General features: G+C 37.0%; 1 long non-coding RNA gene across 1 annotated transcript in view; it reads left to right on the plus strand.

The window, feature by feature from the left end:
* LOC309647481 overlaps window positions 1–18200 on the plus strand; it is a 214518-nt gene extending 196318 nt beyond the window's left edge. Inside the window, exons 9-10 of the long non-coding RNA XR_014256068.1 lie at window positions 2974–7986; window positions 15220–18200. This is a non-coding gene — a long non-coding RNA (uncharacterized lncRNA). The remainder of the gene's footprint in view (window positions 1–2973; window positions 7987–15219) is intronic.
* The last annotated feature ends 456 nt before the right edge of the window (window positions 18201–18656 follow it).

Consider the following 18656-nt stretch of genomic DNA (forward strand, 5'->3'; position numbering starts at 1 on the left):
ATTTGATTACAATAGCTCTCCTTCCCCAAATATCAGCTGCAAAAGAATTTCTTCCTCTTTCCTTTTACAGCCTCTCTTCCTTTAAAATTATCTCCCAAACATTGCTCCATGGCATAGCAACCCATCTGGAACCGTTTGGAGGTAACCTGCCTCTGTTTATTCCAGAGTCTCTAGTTACATAGGATATGGTCTGGGAAAGTGGGCCCCAAGTAAAATTCCAACACAGTTGGAATTTGTCCAGTTGATGTTGATAAGCCCTGCTATTTCTGCCACGTCTCTGTTAGGGATAAAGATGAAGCTTTAGCTAAAAGGTAGCATATTGAGACAAGTTAGAAATATAGGTGTCCTAAAAATATTTCCATTGCAGTTTTTCCCCCTGCACTTATAATCAAATCCTCATTAAGCCTATGGGACCACCTGGTACTGCTACTCTGAATTATAAATTCAGTACAGATAATGCAACCAGCTGGGAATACTTAAGAAAACTCAAATGAATGCTTTTTAAAGTTTTTAATAAAAACAGGTTTTAATACTCAAATGAAGATCTGTGCAAGATTTGGGTTTAATTGGATGCTGGTCTAAATTGGAATAAACGATAGCTGAATATTCTCTTAGAGCTTAACAAATGCTATTGAATGTCTTCCGATTGTTCTTCTAGCCACAGCTGAGTGTAGTATTTTTTTCCTGAACATATTTGAGAGTTTGCAAAACTTTGCTTACAATAGGGACTTAAACAATTATAGGTTTGAATTCAGTACGTAGGACTCTGAAGCAATTATGTATTTAAATCTACAGAGTGAAGCCCTGGTGTATGCTTCAGCCATACGGCAAATCTATAAATTTATCTTTCTTTTTATTAAGCTTGCATTTACCTGCATGATACACTCCCTTTTATCCTTGGAAGGTATCTCTTTTTGTCTTTTTCTGAGATGTGTTTAATCTTCCTTTAATTTTTTTTTTCATTTAATCCAAGGATTAACTTTATTATCTCTTCTCTCTTTTTTCTTCCCTAGGAGCTGAAGCATTTTTGTGATGTTCTAAATCTTATAGCATTGAATTGGATATAAATAGAATTCCAAACAAGCCAATGCATAATCTATCACCCCTTTCTGGGGTTGCCAAATATCAAAGAAAGTTTATTCTTTGCTCTCGGGGTTTTTACATATACATATTATTTTCACTTAGGCATTTAAAACACTTTATTAGGTTTTAGTGTTTTCTTGGGCTCTTCTATTTTTATATAAACTGATATGTTGAGTAAGTAGAATATTTTTCTCTTCTTGTAGTTCTAGAATTGGATTATTCCGTAGAAATATGTCCCTTTCTGGGGAAAAACATTATAAGTGTGCTTGATTTGGAGTTGCAGGGCCAGCAGCGAATTATTCAACACTAGGCTTTCTTAATAATAGCACCCATCCCCTTATTTTGGAGAAGACGAGCTGAAACTCATAGAAGAAAAGTGACTCATCTAAGTTACCGGCAGAGTTCAGTGCTCTTTTGGGCACAACCTGCTGCCTCTCATCTAGAAACCCTTCCACATTCATTGAGCTCCTACTGCATGCCAAGACTATATAGAAAACATTTCTTTAATTGAATTTTTTTCAACTTTATCGAGATATAATTGACACATAACATCATGTACATGTAAGGTGTACAGTGTGATGATTTGATACGTGTGTATATTGCAAAATGAATGGTACCACAATAAGGTTAGTTAACACATCCATCACCTCATATCATTACAATATTTTTTTGGTGTGTGGTAAGAACATTTAAGATCTACTCTCTTAGCAACTTTCAAGTATGTAATACAGTAATGTTAACTGTAGTCAACATGCTGAATACTAGATCCCCAGAGTTTATTCATCTTATAAGTGGAAATTTGCACCCTTTGACCAACAAATTCCTATTCCCCCCACCTCCCAGCCCCTGGCAACCACCATTCTTCTCTGTTTCTATGAGTTTGGCTTTTTTTTTTTTTTTAGGAGTCCACATGTAAATGTAATCAGACAGTATTTGTCTTTATCTGACTTGTTTCACTTAGCATAATGTCCTCAAGGTCCAGCCATGTTGTTGCGAAAGGCAGGATTTCCTTCTTTTTTTATGGCTAAATAATATTATATATTATATTATATATATATTATATAATATATGTATACATATATTATATATATATATATATATATATATATATATATATATATATATATATATATATATATATATAAGCATTTTCTTTATCTATCTATCCGTTGATGGACACTTGGTTTGTTTCCATGTCTTGGTCATTGTGAACAGTACTGCAATGAACATGGGGTTGCAGATGTCTTTTTGAGATCCTGATTTCATTTCCTTCAGATATATACCCAGAAATGGGATTGCTGGATCATATGGTAGTTCTATGTTTAGTTTTTAAAAGGAACCTCCATACTGTTTTCCATCATAGCTGTACCACCAACTGTACACTAAGGTTCCCTTTTTTCCACATCCTGGCCAACACTTATTAGCTCTTGTCTTTTTGATGACTGTTGGAGGAGATCATCAAGAGGTTGTGACCACTGGCTGACCCATGAGCTGGACCAGGGCAATCTGAGGCTCTTCTCCCCTACCCTGTCCTTGGAATGTATGTTCTGTGGGAGGGTGGGGAGATCTACTCCTCTTGTGGCTGCCTAAGACAAGCTTCATATATAAGTTCCCTTGTTTATTAAACCTGCCGTCTACCAATCTGGAGTGGGCTGCCTCTTACTTCTGTCTCTCCTTGCCCTCAGTGTATGGGGGCCAATTTTGTGAAACCACCAATAATGACTGAGAAGGGCTGGAGCCAGTTCACGGGCCACTCCAAAGTCCACAGCCAGGACGGAGTTGGGTGGGGCGTCTCCTGGGTCCCTTGGTGTATAGTGCCGGTGAAGATACAAAGCCAAATGGGGCTGTAGCCAAGTCCTCAGGGTTATGGAGCTGTTTCCATTTCTGCAGCTAAGACCAGAGTTGGCAAGTCAGCTACCAGATAACAAGCCTGTCTTCTCAAAACAGCTCTCCTTGGTCTTAGACTGCACTTTCACTGTCTTCTACCTGGATCCCAAAGCTCCCACAAAGGCACTTTTGTCCATGCAGGTATGCCAAATTATTGTTGTTGAGGGGGGATATGTATGAGGAATATATTCGACCATTTTGCTCAGGATGCTATTTTTATATGGTATATATTTCTCCTTAATATTTATGGCTTCCCAAACTTCAGAGTATATATACAGAGAGAAGCACATTAACAGTTATTTAAATAAATTTTAAGAAATTGGACCTAAGCAAACCAAAAGAATGACAGAAATAATTCACCTAAAAGAACGGCACTTGAATACGAAGTAATAGGATTTGTTATTTCATGAGTAGTGATTCCAAATAAATGGTTTGACACACTTTTGGTATACATTTTCAGATAAGAAGCCGCAACATAAAAATCACAAGAACATAGGCTCTGATATCAGAGAGGCCCAGGTTCAAATCCTAACTCCATCATCTACTGGTTGTTACTCATGGCCAATATGACGTGGGGGAAACCAACATACGAATAGAAGAATGGAATCTGCATAGCATGTACACTGATTGGGACAAGTCCAGGATGCTATGAAAATGTGGATAAGGGGCCCCAGCAAGGCTGGGGATGTTGAAGAGGTCATACCTGACCTTCTGCGATTGAAAGGCTAATATCAAGGTCTGCAGTGTAATTTGTGAGATGCAGAAAAGCTCTCTTGTTCAAAAATATTTCTCTCCATCATCAACTGTTACTCTCAATAACATAATGCTGGAATGCCTAAAATTGCCTCAATTGTAATAACTTCTTTGGGATAAATCTTTTCTTTAAAGAACCTCAATAAAATACAAATATGTCCAAAAAGTGGGGTGACATTCAGAACATATCCCCCTGCCCTTTCTTTTCTTCCTTGTTACCTGGAAGCAGGTCATGGCTTTGGGAATACGAACAAGGATAAAAGAGTTGCGGCGAAAAGGCTGGGAGAGAGTTGGTGAAAGGGTGGAGGCCCAGATGTCTGGAACGGCAGTCCTCTGGAGGAAGAAGGGAGTATCTAGTGGGCACAAGTAGCTATAAGGATAAACTTTGCTGACCCGATTATTTTTCTGAGACCAGCCAATTCCTAAAAGTGGAGACAAATTTTCAGGACAGTGACATTATAAGATACTGACAATTGGAAATCTGAGACTATCACGGAAGTATTTTCCCTTATCTACAGCTTTAGCATGCACATTTTATGTATTAAAAAAATGAGGGGAAAGTCAGCATGTTTACAAATGTGGAAAATGCAGAAAGTAGCTACTATGAGGAATTACCTTTCATATGAATAATATTTTATATATTTGTCAAAGCCTAAATCCAGGGTTGAATGAGAACTAGAATATGAGGCGAAAACTTTGAGAAAAAGTATCTAACCAACCCCAAAGCTGCAGTTTTCAACTTGTATGTCTTGTGACACTGCTGACTGGGTCCTAGGGAATTCTAGGATTACCATCAGAACTCCTAGTGCAGCAAAGGGCACCTTGGACCACTGTTTTTGGCTCAGCTCTGCTCTTAGGCCTGCATCTTAGCCCTTGGAAAACCAAATAGCTGAAGGTTTACTTCATTTCTGGCATCCTGTGATTTGCACTTTGAACAAAGTAGATTCTATCATGTCTTATCAACCATAACAAATTAGTGATATGAGCAAGGCATGTTTTTGGAGTCATTGTTAATATTTGACTTCACTTTCAAGTAGAGGTATGAATGTTTGATATATCTTGGAGCCAAATAATATCTTTATGTGTTTTACATGTTGAAATTCTATCAATGTCTGAAATCAAATGTACAGTAATAAAAGATGATTAGCAAAGTCATTAGTTTTATACAAAAACAGTGATGAAAACTTTTAAATAATTGAGTAAGGAAACAGATTGGCAGTTACTAAAATATTACAAGTGCCTTAACTCGGAAACTTTAGGAAGGATAGTATACTTTTAGATATATGGTTCTAGAAGTTTAAATAATGCAAGACAGAGTAAGAGGGAGTAGATAATATAATTTTAAACATTATAGAATCATTTGGGGTATTAACATTCATAAATGTCAACAAAATGACTTGTAAAAATTGCATTTAATTTTTACTTATTTATTTCCATTTAGGGCTTAAATCTTTCAAGAAAAAAATCCTTCACATTTGTGAGGAATATTAAGAACAGAAGATCAGTTGTGCCACCCGAAGATTTTCAAAACAGGAAAATCTTTAAAATAATGTACAACATCCATGAAAATCATCTCTGATCCAGATATAATGAAGGCTATAAAGAATGAGAACAAGCATTTATTAGATGTTATTAGGCTGAGTAGTTATGATAATAACTAAGCATTCTTATGAAAATTGATTAGCTGCAAGTTTATCGATGCTGCAAGTGATGTTGAAATATGCATTTGGCTATTCAGCTTTCTGAAGGCCAAGGGTGAAGCCGACTGGCAATTTCAGGGATGTCTGTGACTGAAATTAAACAACTTTGCATCTTCAAATTTGTAGGAGATAAGGGCTGCCCCAGATACCTCCATATCTCCAGAATTAATAATTAACGAGTCACAGGATACATATGTGTGCCTGCCATGCAGAGTGGCCTTGAACAATTCTGAAGACATAGAACTGTCAGCGGATGTTTTATCCAGCTTAAGAATGTTAGTTAAGAGTTAAGGTCATTTATAGGAGGGAAAATAACCTGGCCTAGACATACAGAGGTGAAAACTCAACCCATTTTGGAGCAGGTGGTCTTCTTTTACATTGCTGCCAGAAAGGAATTCCCAGGTAAAAATCAAGATCTTAACTTACACAATGTGATTGACCATATTCCAAACAAAAATAAATATTTTCTCAGGTTTTTTCCCTTTGCTAGTTCTAGTGGCTAGAAATCTAACCAGGCAATAACCAGGCAATCTATCAAAATCTAACCAGGCAATATGTTGGAGATCCTTACTTCTATGATCTCATTGAATCATTTGTTTAAACTGCCAAAGGAAACTCTAAAGTTTGAGATTCCCTGCTGTTGTGGAATGCTCTAATTCCAGAAAGTTTGATGAATGAAACAGGAACAGAGCTAGGTGGTAGTAAATGGGGTATCCATAATATTTTCAATAATACTGCTGATAAAGAAGATAGATCTTTAGTTTAGAACCAAACCATAGATGAGTCTCTAGGATGAGGCTGATGTAATAATCCCAGATCTGTGGCCATAGCCCTTCTATTGTGCCATCTTGTATGCATGTACATCAAGAGGTCCAGCACCGCTTGGCTCATTACCAAGGTAGATCAGCAATTTTTGCATGAGCTCTATTATTCCCTGGGTATAATCAACTCCTGGGTCTATGGCCATGACTTCTGACAAATTTTGAAGATGTTGGAGACCATGAATTTTCAAAAGCACCCTTCTTTTTAAGTGTCTGACAAACTTTCAGGGCAGCAGTAGCTCTGGTTGCGAGCCTGGTTTGGAGCAGTGGCTGGGAAGTGCAGGAGGACAGATTTTGTTTTCAGGCCACAGTTAATGGAGTTGAGAATGAGTCAAAAGGCAGCATCCAAGGTGGAAATTGACTGATAGCAAGACTTTCCAGTGGTGTTTTCATCCAAAAGGAATAGTCAGGAGTGGAGGGAGTTGGAGCTGTCCAAGTATGAAGCCATAGGGAAAAGATAAGATGAAAGAAGTTTATTCGTTCAACAAATATTTATTGCATCCTTATGTACAATAAGATATACGAGGCACAGGTTTAGGCATACTAAACCTGTATACCTAGCACATATAGATAGATGGCATATAAGGGTAGAGTAGGGGGTAGAGTAGAGCCTGAAGGAGTCTTTGTGCTGAAGAGTGTAGACCCAGATGCTCTGCATAGGCCTTCTGAAGCCCTGGGTAGAGCAGCTTGAGATCGAAAGGTCTGAGTGATGGGATACATTTAATCTCTTTAGCATGACTTACAATACCTTTCTTGATCTAACTCTCACTTAACAATTTAGCCTTGACTATTTCCATGCCTGTTTTCAAAACGATCTTTCTATCCGTAATGAACTATTTACTCTTTTATGACTCTGCATTCCTCTTTCTTACCTCTGAAACTGTGAACCTGCTCTTCTCTCTGTTTTGAATAATTCTGCTTCCTCCCCTTCCTCCATCTTGGATACTTATTTCCTGGCTAACTGCTACTCATTCATCCTTTCTGGGTCAGATGTCTCTTCCCTTGGGAAGTTGTTGCTGATTCCCAGGCCTAGGTAGTGAGTCTATCCCATGTACTTCCATAGAATCTTGTAGTTAACAACTGTCATCATACAAAACACATTGAATTATAATTTCTGGTTGACTTTCTGTGTTGTCCAAAAAATTGTAGCCATTGCTACAGGGATTCTGTAATGTTACCATTATTTCTCCAGATACTAGCACAATGACTTAGACATGGTAGGCACTCTGAAGTATTTGTAGAAAGTGTAAGTTTTTGACAATATCTAGGAGAAACAATCTTCAATGCACCAAATGGAGGGCAGAGAAAAGTATTGTTCTGAATCATTTTAAGTTAACCAGGTGAAGTCATTAATTCATTCACTCATTCATGCATTTATTTATTTATTTTTATAGCCAAACTGGGAAGGCATGAAGTTCATTTAGGCAGAACTTGAAGGATTGTTTCAGATGCACCTGGCACACCAGCAATTGCATTTTCTGAATACCGCTGCACCAATATGTATCCCATCCCATATGCTCTTCAGAGAATATGACATTGACAATACTTTTTGTCCATTAAAACTAGATGTGTGTTTGCAACTGCCTTGACCAACAGAATGTGGCAGAAGTGATTCTGCGTGACTTTCAAGTCTGTGATATAATTAGGCAGTATGATTCCACTTTGCTCTCTTTTTCTCTCTCTTTCAGCTTGCTCACTTTTAGAACAGAGCCACCATGTTGTGTGGAAGCCCAGGCCACATGGTGAGGCTGTGTGTATGCGTCTCCATCCAATAGCCCTAGCTCAAGTCTCAGCTGACAGCTGGAATCTAATGCCAGACTTGTGAGTAAACAAGCCTTCAGATGATTCCAGGTGCCAGCCTTCAGTCTTCTAGCTGAGGCCCCAGACCTAATGGAGTAGACCCCAGTTCCCCCACGGTGCCCTGTATGAATTCTGGCACACAGAAATCATGAGCAATAATAAATGACTATTGTGGTTTTAAGCCACTACACTCTGGAGTGATTATTATGCAGCAGCAGGTTTCAGTACAGGCAGCAGAGTAATTTTCCCCCTCTCCTGCTTGCTGGCTTTTCCCACTGTAGTCAGGACATCCTTCTTCATAAACAAAGTCAACACATGAAGTTTGTATACAAAAAGAGGAAATTGAAATAGAGTTCCAAGAGGAGGATAAAAGGTTAAAATGGTTATTTAAAAAGTGAAGTGATTGAAAATTAACAATTAAAATATTAATATAAATTAAAACTATAAAGATTAAGAATAAAAGTAAAAGAAAAGAAAAAAATTTAAAACTAAAGTAAAATTTAAAATCAAAGTTAAATTGTAAATCAAGTATACTCCAATAAAAATTTTCAAAAAATAAAATTAAAAAAATTAATAAAAAAATAAAATCAAAGTTAGGAGTAATATAAATAAAATGAATTAAAAATGTTAAAATGAGGGACTTCCCTGGTGGTCCAGTGGTTAAGACTCTGTGCTTCCAATGCAGGGGACGCAGGTTCGATCCCTGGTCGGGGAACTAAGATCCCACATGTTGCATGGTGCAGCCAAAAAAAAAAAAAAAAAAGTTAAAATGAGAAATCCACTTTTTGTTTCAATGTTACTTATCCTATGTCTTGTTTCCTCCCTCCTTCCCTCCTTCTCTCCCTCTCTCCCTCTTTCCCTTCCTCCCTTCTTTCCTTCCTCCCTTCCTTTCACAAAGAACCAATTTTCAAGTAAAACCTGTCCTCATAAAAAAGAATTAAACATATGAAATGATAATCAATTTTACTCACAGCTGACATTCAAATTGAAATTCCAATTAAATATACATGAATATATATACATACACATATATAAATATTACATATGCATTATAAATATTATATATACATATATATATATATATATATATATATATATATACACTTACACATTTTATACTAAGGTCCATCCTTTGTTCAGATTTCCTTGTTTTTTACTGGATGTCCTTTTGTGTTCCAGGATCTCATCCAGGACACCGCACTACATTTAGTTATCATGTCTCCTATTTTCCTCTTTGCTATGACAGTTCCTCATACTTTCCTTGTTTTTGATGTCCTTGAAAGTTCTGAGGAGTGCTGTTCAGGTATTTTGCAGAATATCTCTCAATTGGGTCTGATCTTTTCCTCATGATCAGAGGAAAGAAGTGGAGGAAGACCACAGAAATAAATAATCATTCTCATCGTATCATATCAAAGGTATATCCTATCAACATGATTTCTCCTTGCTGATATTAGTCGATCATCTGGGGGACATAGAGTTTGTCAGGTTTCTCCATGGTAAAGTTACTCTTTTTCCTAGAGCTTCCACACTCTACTCTCTGGAAGGAAGTCACTATGTGTATCCCATATTTAAGGAGAGTTATATTCCACCTCCTTGAGAGAAGTGTATCTACATAAATGTGGAATTCTTATTTGGAATTCTTCTGCACAGATTTGTATTTTATCCCTCATTTATTTATTATTCAATTATTTATTTATACCAGTATGAATTCAGGTATTTATTTTATACTCTGGGTTATAATCCAATACTACTTCATTTATTTTGTTGCTCAAATTGTTGCATCTTTGGCTATTCCAAGCTCCTTCAGTTGGCTTCAGGGTCCCTTTTACATATACCCATCATTGTGTTTTTACCTTTTTTTTTAAACAAAACAAAACAAAACAAAAAACCCCACTTCCTTACTTTCTGGAACTACAAGATGCTCCAAGCTCATTTTGTGTATTTTGTGCTCCAGTTCTAGAATTGACCTTTTCTCCAAGGAATCCCAGTTTCTTTTATTGGAGAATGGGTATTAGAAACCACAACTTGGGTGTGAGGTGTGCTTGCTGCTACTGGGGTGTAGTTGCTTTTTGGACCTTTCAGTTGACAGAGCAAGGAAATATATGTGTGTACACTAGTCTGTGCATATACATATATCTGTAAATATTTCCATAATATATCCATCTGTATCTATATTAAGCTAAACATCAATTTTTATGGATGGATATATAACTCCAACTCTAATCCATTACCAGGTAGATAATTCTAGCCTCCCACCTCCCCCCCTTGCTTGTCTGTAAGCTCCTACTCCAACAGTGAGAGATGGTTCCAACCATCCACCATCCACTTATTTGTTAACTTCCAGTATACTTGTACAGTGGTTTCAGAATTGTTAACCAGAACTCCCATGGGAAATAACTTGTCAACTAGAGTATAGTGCTTATATATAATTTCTTTTGCCTTTAGTCTTACAGTCTCCACTCATTTCCAAAGTTACTTAGATCAGCACTTTTTCTTCCATTCCCTTCAGTGAGGTTGTTTCACATATTTGTAATACAGTTAGATTCTTTTGTCACATACTATATTCCATCATGGTATTCCCTGACCTTCTAAATTTTTAAAAATTTGCATAACGTTTACTCTTTGTGCTGAAAAGCATTATGGATTTTGACAAATGTATAATATCATTTAGCTACCATTACAATATCATAAAAAATAGATTCACCACCCTAAAACTCCTCCATGCTTCATGCATATAACACCCTCTGATATAATTGGAAAATATCTACAATACTTGTAACTGTTTTCTTTCGTTTTTTTGTATTTCTCCCTCTTTAATTGACCATTTCATAAGATTCCAAGTTATCTTCTCTCTTAATGTATCAATTATATTTCCTTAAAAATGTTTAGTGGTTGTCCTAGAGTTTAAAATATACATTTTAAACCAATCTCAGTCTAGTTTTGAATAACTCTCTACCACATCACATATAGTGCAGGTAACTTATGGCATAATATTCTCAATTCCTCCCTTCCATCCCTCATGATATTGCTATGATTCATTTGACTTATCTATATGCTATAATCACCCGATACAGTGTTACTATATTGTTTAACAAACTGTTATTTTTTAAATAAGTTAATAATGAGAAAAAAATTTTAAATATTTTAACTCTATATCTGTCGAGATTCAATCAAAGAAACGGAACCAGTAGGAGAAATATATTGAGATTTATTGCAAGGAATTGGCTTAGGCAATTTTGAGGGCTTGCTAGGCAAGTCCAAATTCCACAGAGCAGGCTGTCAGGAAGGGTAGGCTGGAACTCTGGGGCTTCTGAGGCTGAAGCCACTGTCCACACAAGCAATTTCTTTTTTCAGGAAAACTTAAGCTGTCCTCTTAAGAACTTTGAACTGATTGAGTCAGCCCATTCAGATTATCTAGGATAATTTCCCTTACTTAAAGTAAACTTATTAGGTACTTTCATCACATCTACAAGATACTATCACAGCAACACCTAGATTAGTGTTTGACTGAACAACTGAAGACTGTAGCTCAGCCAACTTGATGCATAAAACTGACCATCATGCCTTCATTTATTCCTTCTTTGATACTCTGCCTTCTTAATGTAGATCCACATTTCTGACCAACGTTCTTTTCCTTCTGTCAGTAGGTCTGATGGTGATGAGTTCCATGTTTTGTTTGTCTGAGAACTTCTTAGGAAGTCTTTACTTCTTTTCATTTTTTTAAAGATAATTTTACTGTAAATAGAATTCTAGGTTAGTGATTTTTGTTCAGTACTTTACATATTTCATTCTCATACTCGTTCTTGTTCTTCTAGAGCTAATGTGTTTTTTCTCCCTCTGGCTTCTTGCTTTCTTTCAAGATTCTTTCTTGGTCTTTGATTTTCTGCAGTATGAACATGATATGCTTGGGTTTAAGTTTTTTGTTTGTTTTTTAATCCTGCTTGGTATTCTTTGAGTTTCTGGATCTGTGATTTGGTGTCTATCATTAATTTTGAAAAGTTCTTGGTCATTATTACTTAAAATATTTCTTCTGCTTTATTCTTTCTCTCTTTCCTTCTGGTAGGCTAATTATGTGTACTTATGTCTTTTCATATTGTCTCACAGTTCTTGGATGTTCTTCTCTATTTTATTTTTAATTCTTGTTTTTCTTTAATTTCACTTTGGGAAATTTTTACTGCCCTATATTCAAGCTCACTGATTCTTTCCTTAGATGTCCAGTCTATGAATGAATCCATCAAAGGTATTCTTCATTTCTGCTAGTGTTTTGATTTGTAGTGTTTCCTTTTGATTCTTTCTAATAGTTTCCCTCTGTCTGCTTACCTTACCCATCTATCCTGTCTTGTGGTCTACTTTTTATATTAGAGCTCTTTATGCATAAGTCATAGTTATCTTAAATTTTTTTTGGTTTAATCACGTCAACATCTGTGTCATATACTAATCTGCTTTTATTATTGCTTTGTCTGGCACAAAGTAGGTTTTGACTCTAAGTGGGAAGAGTGAGAAAATGAAAAGTAGAATAAGTAAGTATAACAGAAATCTCTTACTGAAGTACAAAGGTTTAAAAGCATACAGGTATGTGTTTAGTAAAAAAAAGATAAAAAATGGAAAGAATGGTAACACACTGTAATAGATTGAATAATCACTCCCAAAGATATCTAGATCCTAATCCCTGTTACCTGTGAATATTACTTTACATGATAAAAGAGACTTTTCAGATGGAATTAAATTAAGGATCTTGAGAGGGGAAGCTATCCTGGATTATCTGGGTGGCCCTTAAATGCAATTGCAAGTTTAGGCAATGTAACCACAGAAGCAAGATTTTTGCTTCTGGTTTTGAAGATGAAACATGGGACCAAGAGCCACAATACAAGGAATGCAGCTCTAGAAAATGGGAAAGGCAAGGAAATGGATTTTCCTCTAGAACACAGTCCTACTAACACTTTGGTTTCATCCTAGTGAAACCATTTTGGACTTCTGGTATCCAGAATTGTGAGAATAAATATCATTTTAGGTCACCAAATTTGTGGTACTTTGTGACAGCAGTCATGGGAAACTATGACTAAAGTTTTTAAAAGAGACCTGAGTTGGCTCTGGCTCCCTATAGAATTGAAGAGCCCCACCTGAATGGAAACCCTCTCTGGGGTGGAACCCCTGGTGAGTGGAGAGCCTGAGGCAGAATACTCTAGATATCTCTTCTCTGTCTTTCCTTTACTGTCTAGCAACTTGAGCTCCTTGCCAGAGCATCTATTTCAAGTGGAATTTACCTGCCAACTAATTAGAGATTTTAGGCAAAAAGGAGTGATTCATGCCTTTTCTGTTATGCAACTTCAAATTCTCCAATGTCGAGCCTCCTGGCATAGCCACAGAACTAAATACTCAACAAAAATGTAAATAAAATGAAAGTTGTCTTAGATAAATTGGGCAAAAAAATTCTGAATATAAACAAAATTGAAAAGGATACATTTGAAAGGATGACAAAAGTATCAAAGAAGCTGAGAACATGCAAGCATGTATGAAATGCTGTCAGTTATTGAACCCTTTTTAGAAATAAGAAATTAAAACAGAAACGTCTCCAAGTTGACTAAAGACATTTTTGAAATATTTAATTTGTTAAAATAGAAAACTAAAGGGATAGAAAAAAATCTCAGGAAGAGTTATACTGATATAACACAAATAAATTAAATTTTGATAAAAATGGATTTTAGGTAAATATGCCACTAGAGATTAATAAGGAAATGAGTCCACATAGTCCCATATATGGTATGAAGTAATTCTAATGTTTAAAAGACTGCAAATGTCTGTAGCACATATCATTCTAGTAAGTGTAACCCACCAAAGACCCTTATTTTACTCCAGTAACTGACCAAAAAGCCTTCATCAAGAATTCATTCTAGAGGATCACCTAAATTCCTTCTATTCTTTCAATCTCAGATCTGCCCCAGTCATACACAATATTGAGATCATCACACACCATCTTTTCAATTCAGTAAATATTCATTGAATATCTACTATGTGTTAGACACTACTGTAGTTTCTGTCTCCAGGGAGCTCCATTAATTTGAAGTTTTATGGGCAGTAACTTTATTTGCTCTATCATTATCACTGCTAAGTAAATGGGTCAGATTGAAAGGATGAAGCTGTTTTCAAAGGATACGTCTGAATTAGGCTGCTGAAAAAATTTTGCCAATACAGTAGGTTTCTTGTCTATCCACATAATTCTTAGTGGTCAGCATTAGGAGCCATTTCTCATTCTCAAAAGTTTTCTCTCTTGTGCTGATTGAAAAAATTTAAGGATATCTTAAGCGTTATATGAACATAATGGGGCCATGTCCTCTGCTCTAAATTTTGGCTTTGATATGATAGACATCCCTTATATTTTGCATCCATGCTATTCTGTCCACATCTACTCTTCCTATATATTAATTTATTCACTTTTACTACATGAGTTGGTTTTTGCTGAAGTTCATGAAACTAGACCAAGATAAAGAGTTTGTGTTACATAAGAAATTTTGTAACAGGGGTGCTTTGGCCTCATATGTTCATTAATTGTAATGGCGTCTGATTTTATTTTATTTTCTTTGGCCTACGTAACTGAAGTTGCACAGCAAGAAAAGCTATAAATCACAGTGTCACAATTGCTGAAGTGAAACTATATATGTTCAAATTTGTTGGCCCACTGCCCCTGCAGAACTTCAGTGCCAGGAGTCTGATTGTCTTTGTTCCTGTGGACATGGTAGGGACATGGCCAAGGCTCCAGGCATTTAACAAGCTCAGGCAGGGGCTCATAGTCAGGTCAGCTTTGTTGCTAGTCCTTTCAGAACCTTGGTCTAGTTAATTGGTCTTTCAGTAACCAGGCCTCAGTGTTACTTCTCCACATTCTTTTTATATCCAGACATTCTGCTTAGGATCGCAGTTCCTCCATGACCAAATTTTCTCTTGTTTCTTGCCAATCTTGTCAGGTCTGAACCCTTCTCTTGTCTCCAAATCCCAGGCATCAGGACTGGATTCTGGTTCTTTGGTGTCAGAACTCTCTGCCTAGTTTCCTCCATCTTTGTGTCCTACCTGGTACCAGAGCCCCCTGAAGTTTCCTCCTTGGAACTATGCTCTGTCTGCTGAGAATCTGCTCTTGGCTGTTCACAGTACTGACTCTTTGAAGTTTTGCTTTTTCCTTACAGAAAGTGATAAGGATCTTTCCTCATTACCTGCTGTCTCCACCCCATTGCCATGGCTGAAGCATGACATCAACTGCTATTTCTGTATTTATAAGTAAAAGACAGTGGCAACTTGAAAAAGGTATTTATTTATTGCTTTCTTTAAATTCAGCAAATTATTTTTATGAAATGCATGTTTATATCAAATACACCAAGTAGTAAAAAGCAGTGAACAGTCCACCTTTATTTTCATCTGATCTCACTCCTTGAAGAAACTAGAGTTAACAGTCTATCAGGAGTAGTCTTCAAGTATACCTGCCTGTTGGAATTATTGGAGGAGTTTGGAAAATATGCTGATACCTTCCAGCTGGCTCTGTGGGGTGAGGCAGGGGCAGTGGCTGTTTCCCAAGCCACCATCAGCACCAGCATCCACTGCCTCCTCCCTCAACCCATCCGGCCCCGCCATAAATGAATCAGAATCTCTGAGGATCAAGCCAAGGAAATCTGTGTACATAGAACCCTTGTAAGGCAGTGCTGGGCACCCTGGGTTTGTAACCTGTCTCTATCCCTTAATATTTTTGTAACGTTAGGAAACATTATGCCTCTATTTTCCCAGCTATAAAATGGTGATATTAACTGTCCCTACCTCTGAGGGTAATTATGAAGATTAAAGGAGTTTATCTGAGGCCCTTAGATGAATGTCAGGCATGTTAGCTCTTATTTGTCCCTCTTAGCTCAGTTTCTTCCTGTTAATGGGACCTCTTGGAGAAGATTATCTCGAAGAAGACAGTCTCCATGGTAATTTTTGTGTATTGGGTTGTCTCAAGTCACACAGAGGTGTGTGTTGGAAAGAATTAAGGATGAGCCTAGATTAAGAATTTAGACTGAGGACATATAAGAATTTTAATTAAATAGACAACTAAAATTCATAGAATATTGTATTTCATTTCTTACCACAGACTGGGTCAAAGGGGTTAGAGAACTTTTGATCAGCTCAAAACATTTCCTGTGGACTCACTCCAATACTGTGAACCTGGGTTAAAAATGCATGCTACTTTGGCAGTGCACAACGCATAAAGGCAAGCTCCTCTAAAGAAGCTTGCCTCCACGGAGTATGTACAGGCTTGGGCTTTGATGAATACTGAAAGCAGAAATCAGTCCCTTGAAATGAATTTCTGAAGAAGAGCTTAAGGGTTCAGATCCACTGCTCATATCATTAAAAAACTTGCTCTCTTAAGGAAACCCTGCTCACTTTAAATCATAGAAATTTCGAGCTAGAAGGCACCTTAGAGATCATTCCTTATTCACCTAAAAGAGAAGAACTTGTTGCTAACCAGGTCTTGAGTTTTAATAAGCAAGTTCTGAATAAGCCCCTGGCATTTTCTCAAATGCTCTTGGGCTCTCAGTTTTTCCCTCCCTCAACTGAGCCTTCTGAATGGAATTTTTAAAATATACTGCAAGTTTCTGTTAACTACACTTTGCCAGGTCACTCTGAACAAAAGGACACTTACTAAATGAGAAAGTAAAGGAAAATAGTAGAATGTTATTTCTAAGTAATGGTACTGGATCAGCTTGGAAATATGGTTCTTTGTTTTGTTTTGTTTTTGTTTTGTTTTTTCAGCAATGCAGCCTCTGCTTTTGTATGTAGGGCTCCCCTCCACAGCAAGTTGTGGTCTGTGTTAAGTGATAATGAAAGGTCCATCCTGTCTAGATGATCCGCGTTCCCACCACTTTTTGGATCAGAAAAAAACTGTCCACAGTTGAAGAAGTAAGGTACCAGTAAGACATGATTACTCTGCAGGCTCTCCAACAGAGTAGCAATTATGCTCCTAGCTTTTGTTTTTCTCTGTGGTTCAGAAATCTGGAATTTCATCTTTCTAAAAAGTGTTTAAAATTTCACATATGGTGTGAAATATCGGGGGGCAGGAGGAAGAAAAGAGAGCAAGCATTTTTAAAATTTCTTATTTCACATGGGACACGGCAAGTTGTAGTTTTCATGTGTTCTCCCATGAAACCTAACTTCCACCACTGTCATGAGGTGGGGAAACCTCAAGACAGTGGCGGAAGTTAGGTTTCATGATGTGTTAAAGGTATAGGGTTAATACTTAGCAAAACTGTCTTGCTCAGCTGGTTCTGACTCCAAACATGTTATGAGTCCCATGCTACTTGTGAAGATGCAGGATGAATGCAATATTGTTACAAGGGCATTGCCTGTTAGGTATTTACTTTGCTCTCTCTTCTATGAGCTCCACTGAGAGTAGAAATACTGTCTTCTTCATCTCTACATCTATCACCAAGCAGTATCCCCTGGTACATAGAGGAATGTTCTATGTCTGCAATAATTGGAAAGATTGCAATATTAACATATATAATAATTATAGGCCCTATCAGATTTTCAAAGACTGGATTTTCAAATCTCTTGATAGAAAATTAAGTAGGACTTAAATGCTACCCTACCTCAGAACTTAATAGTTGCTAAATAAAATTTAATTTTCTTCTACCCCTTTGTGCAGTCCTGGAGGTGGGACAAGGAAGGGTATCACGAGGAGGAGGTATGGTGAAGTAGGTGATATGCTCTGGATTCTTGAGTATAGTTGGAGGTTTGCTACAGTGGAAATGGTACAACTAGTGCCAAATGGAATCAAATATGCTAATGAAGATTGGTACCATCATTTAAACATCATTTATATGGTCTCTATGAAGAAATTCACTGAATCCTAAATAAGTGATGATACACTTTTGAACCAACACTGGTCCCTATTTGGTCTGAACTGCATAGGATTCATATAAGCATTTCAGGTTAAATATGCTGAAATTATCCAAATTTTCTGAGAAAATGCTGAATAATTTTGTCTTTCCACATTTATTATTTAATATTCATAAGGTAATATTTTCATGACACAAGTTTACACAAGAAATATTATCACAATGAATAATGACTAAAGGTTTCAGTTGAGATGCATATTCTAAGATAATAGACAGGATGATGTTTGAAAACACTACATCTTTTTTTGGGGTGGGGGATGTGCTACACCGTGCAGCATACAGGATCTTAGTTCCCCGACTAGGGATCGAGCCCGTGTGAGCCCTGCATTGGGAGTGTGGAGTCTTAATCACTGGACTGCCAGGGAAGTCCCGAAAACACTACATCTTGTGCAAGAAGTAGAGCTGGAGAACTTGCCCTTAGATAATAGCTGCTCTTAAACCCTGGCTTAGAAAACATGTAGAAATTCCTTGCCCAAAGATGTTTATAGTTTCAAAAAAGGCATGAGATAACCACACAAAAGTCTGGGACAAGTAGCAAAGAATCAGCTTCTCCCACAGAAAGAACCCAGGCTATGTGTTCCATGGCTCAGGCTGAGACAGGAAGTCTGTAGACACGAGGGTCCACCTCAGAGTTTCAGCTGGGAAGATTCAGATCACAGAGAAACTAGAAAATACGCTGAGGGAAGGTTCTCACT

This window comes from Balaenoptera physalus (genome assembly GCF_965194825.1).
Source record: "Balaenoptera physalus genome assembly, chromosome: 18".
Classification (NCBI taxonomy): domain Eukaryota; kingdom Metazoa; phylum Chordata; class Mammalia; order Artiodactyla; family Balaenopteridae; genus Balaenoptera; species Balaenoptera physalus.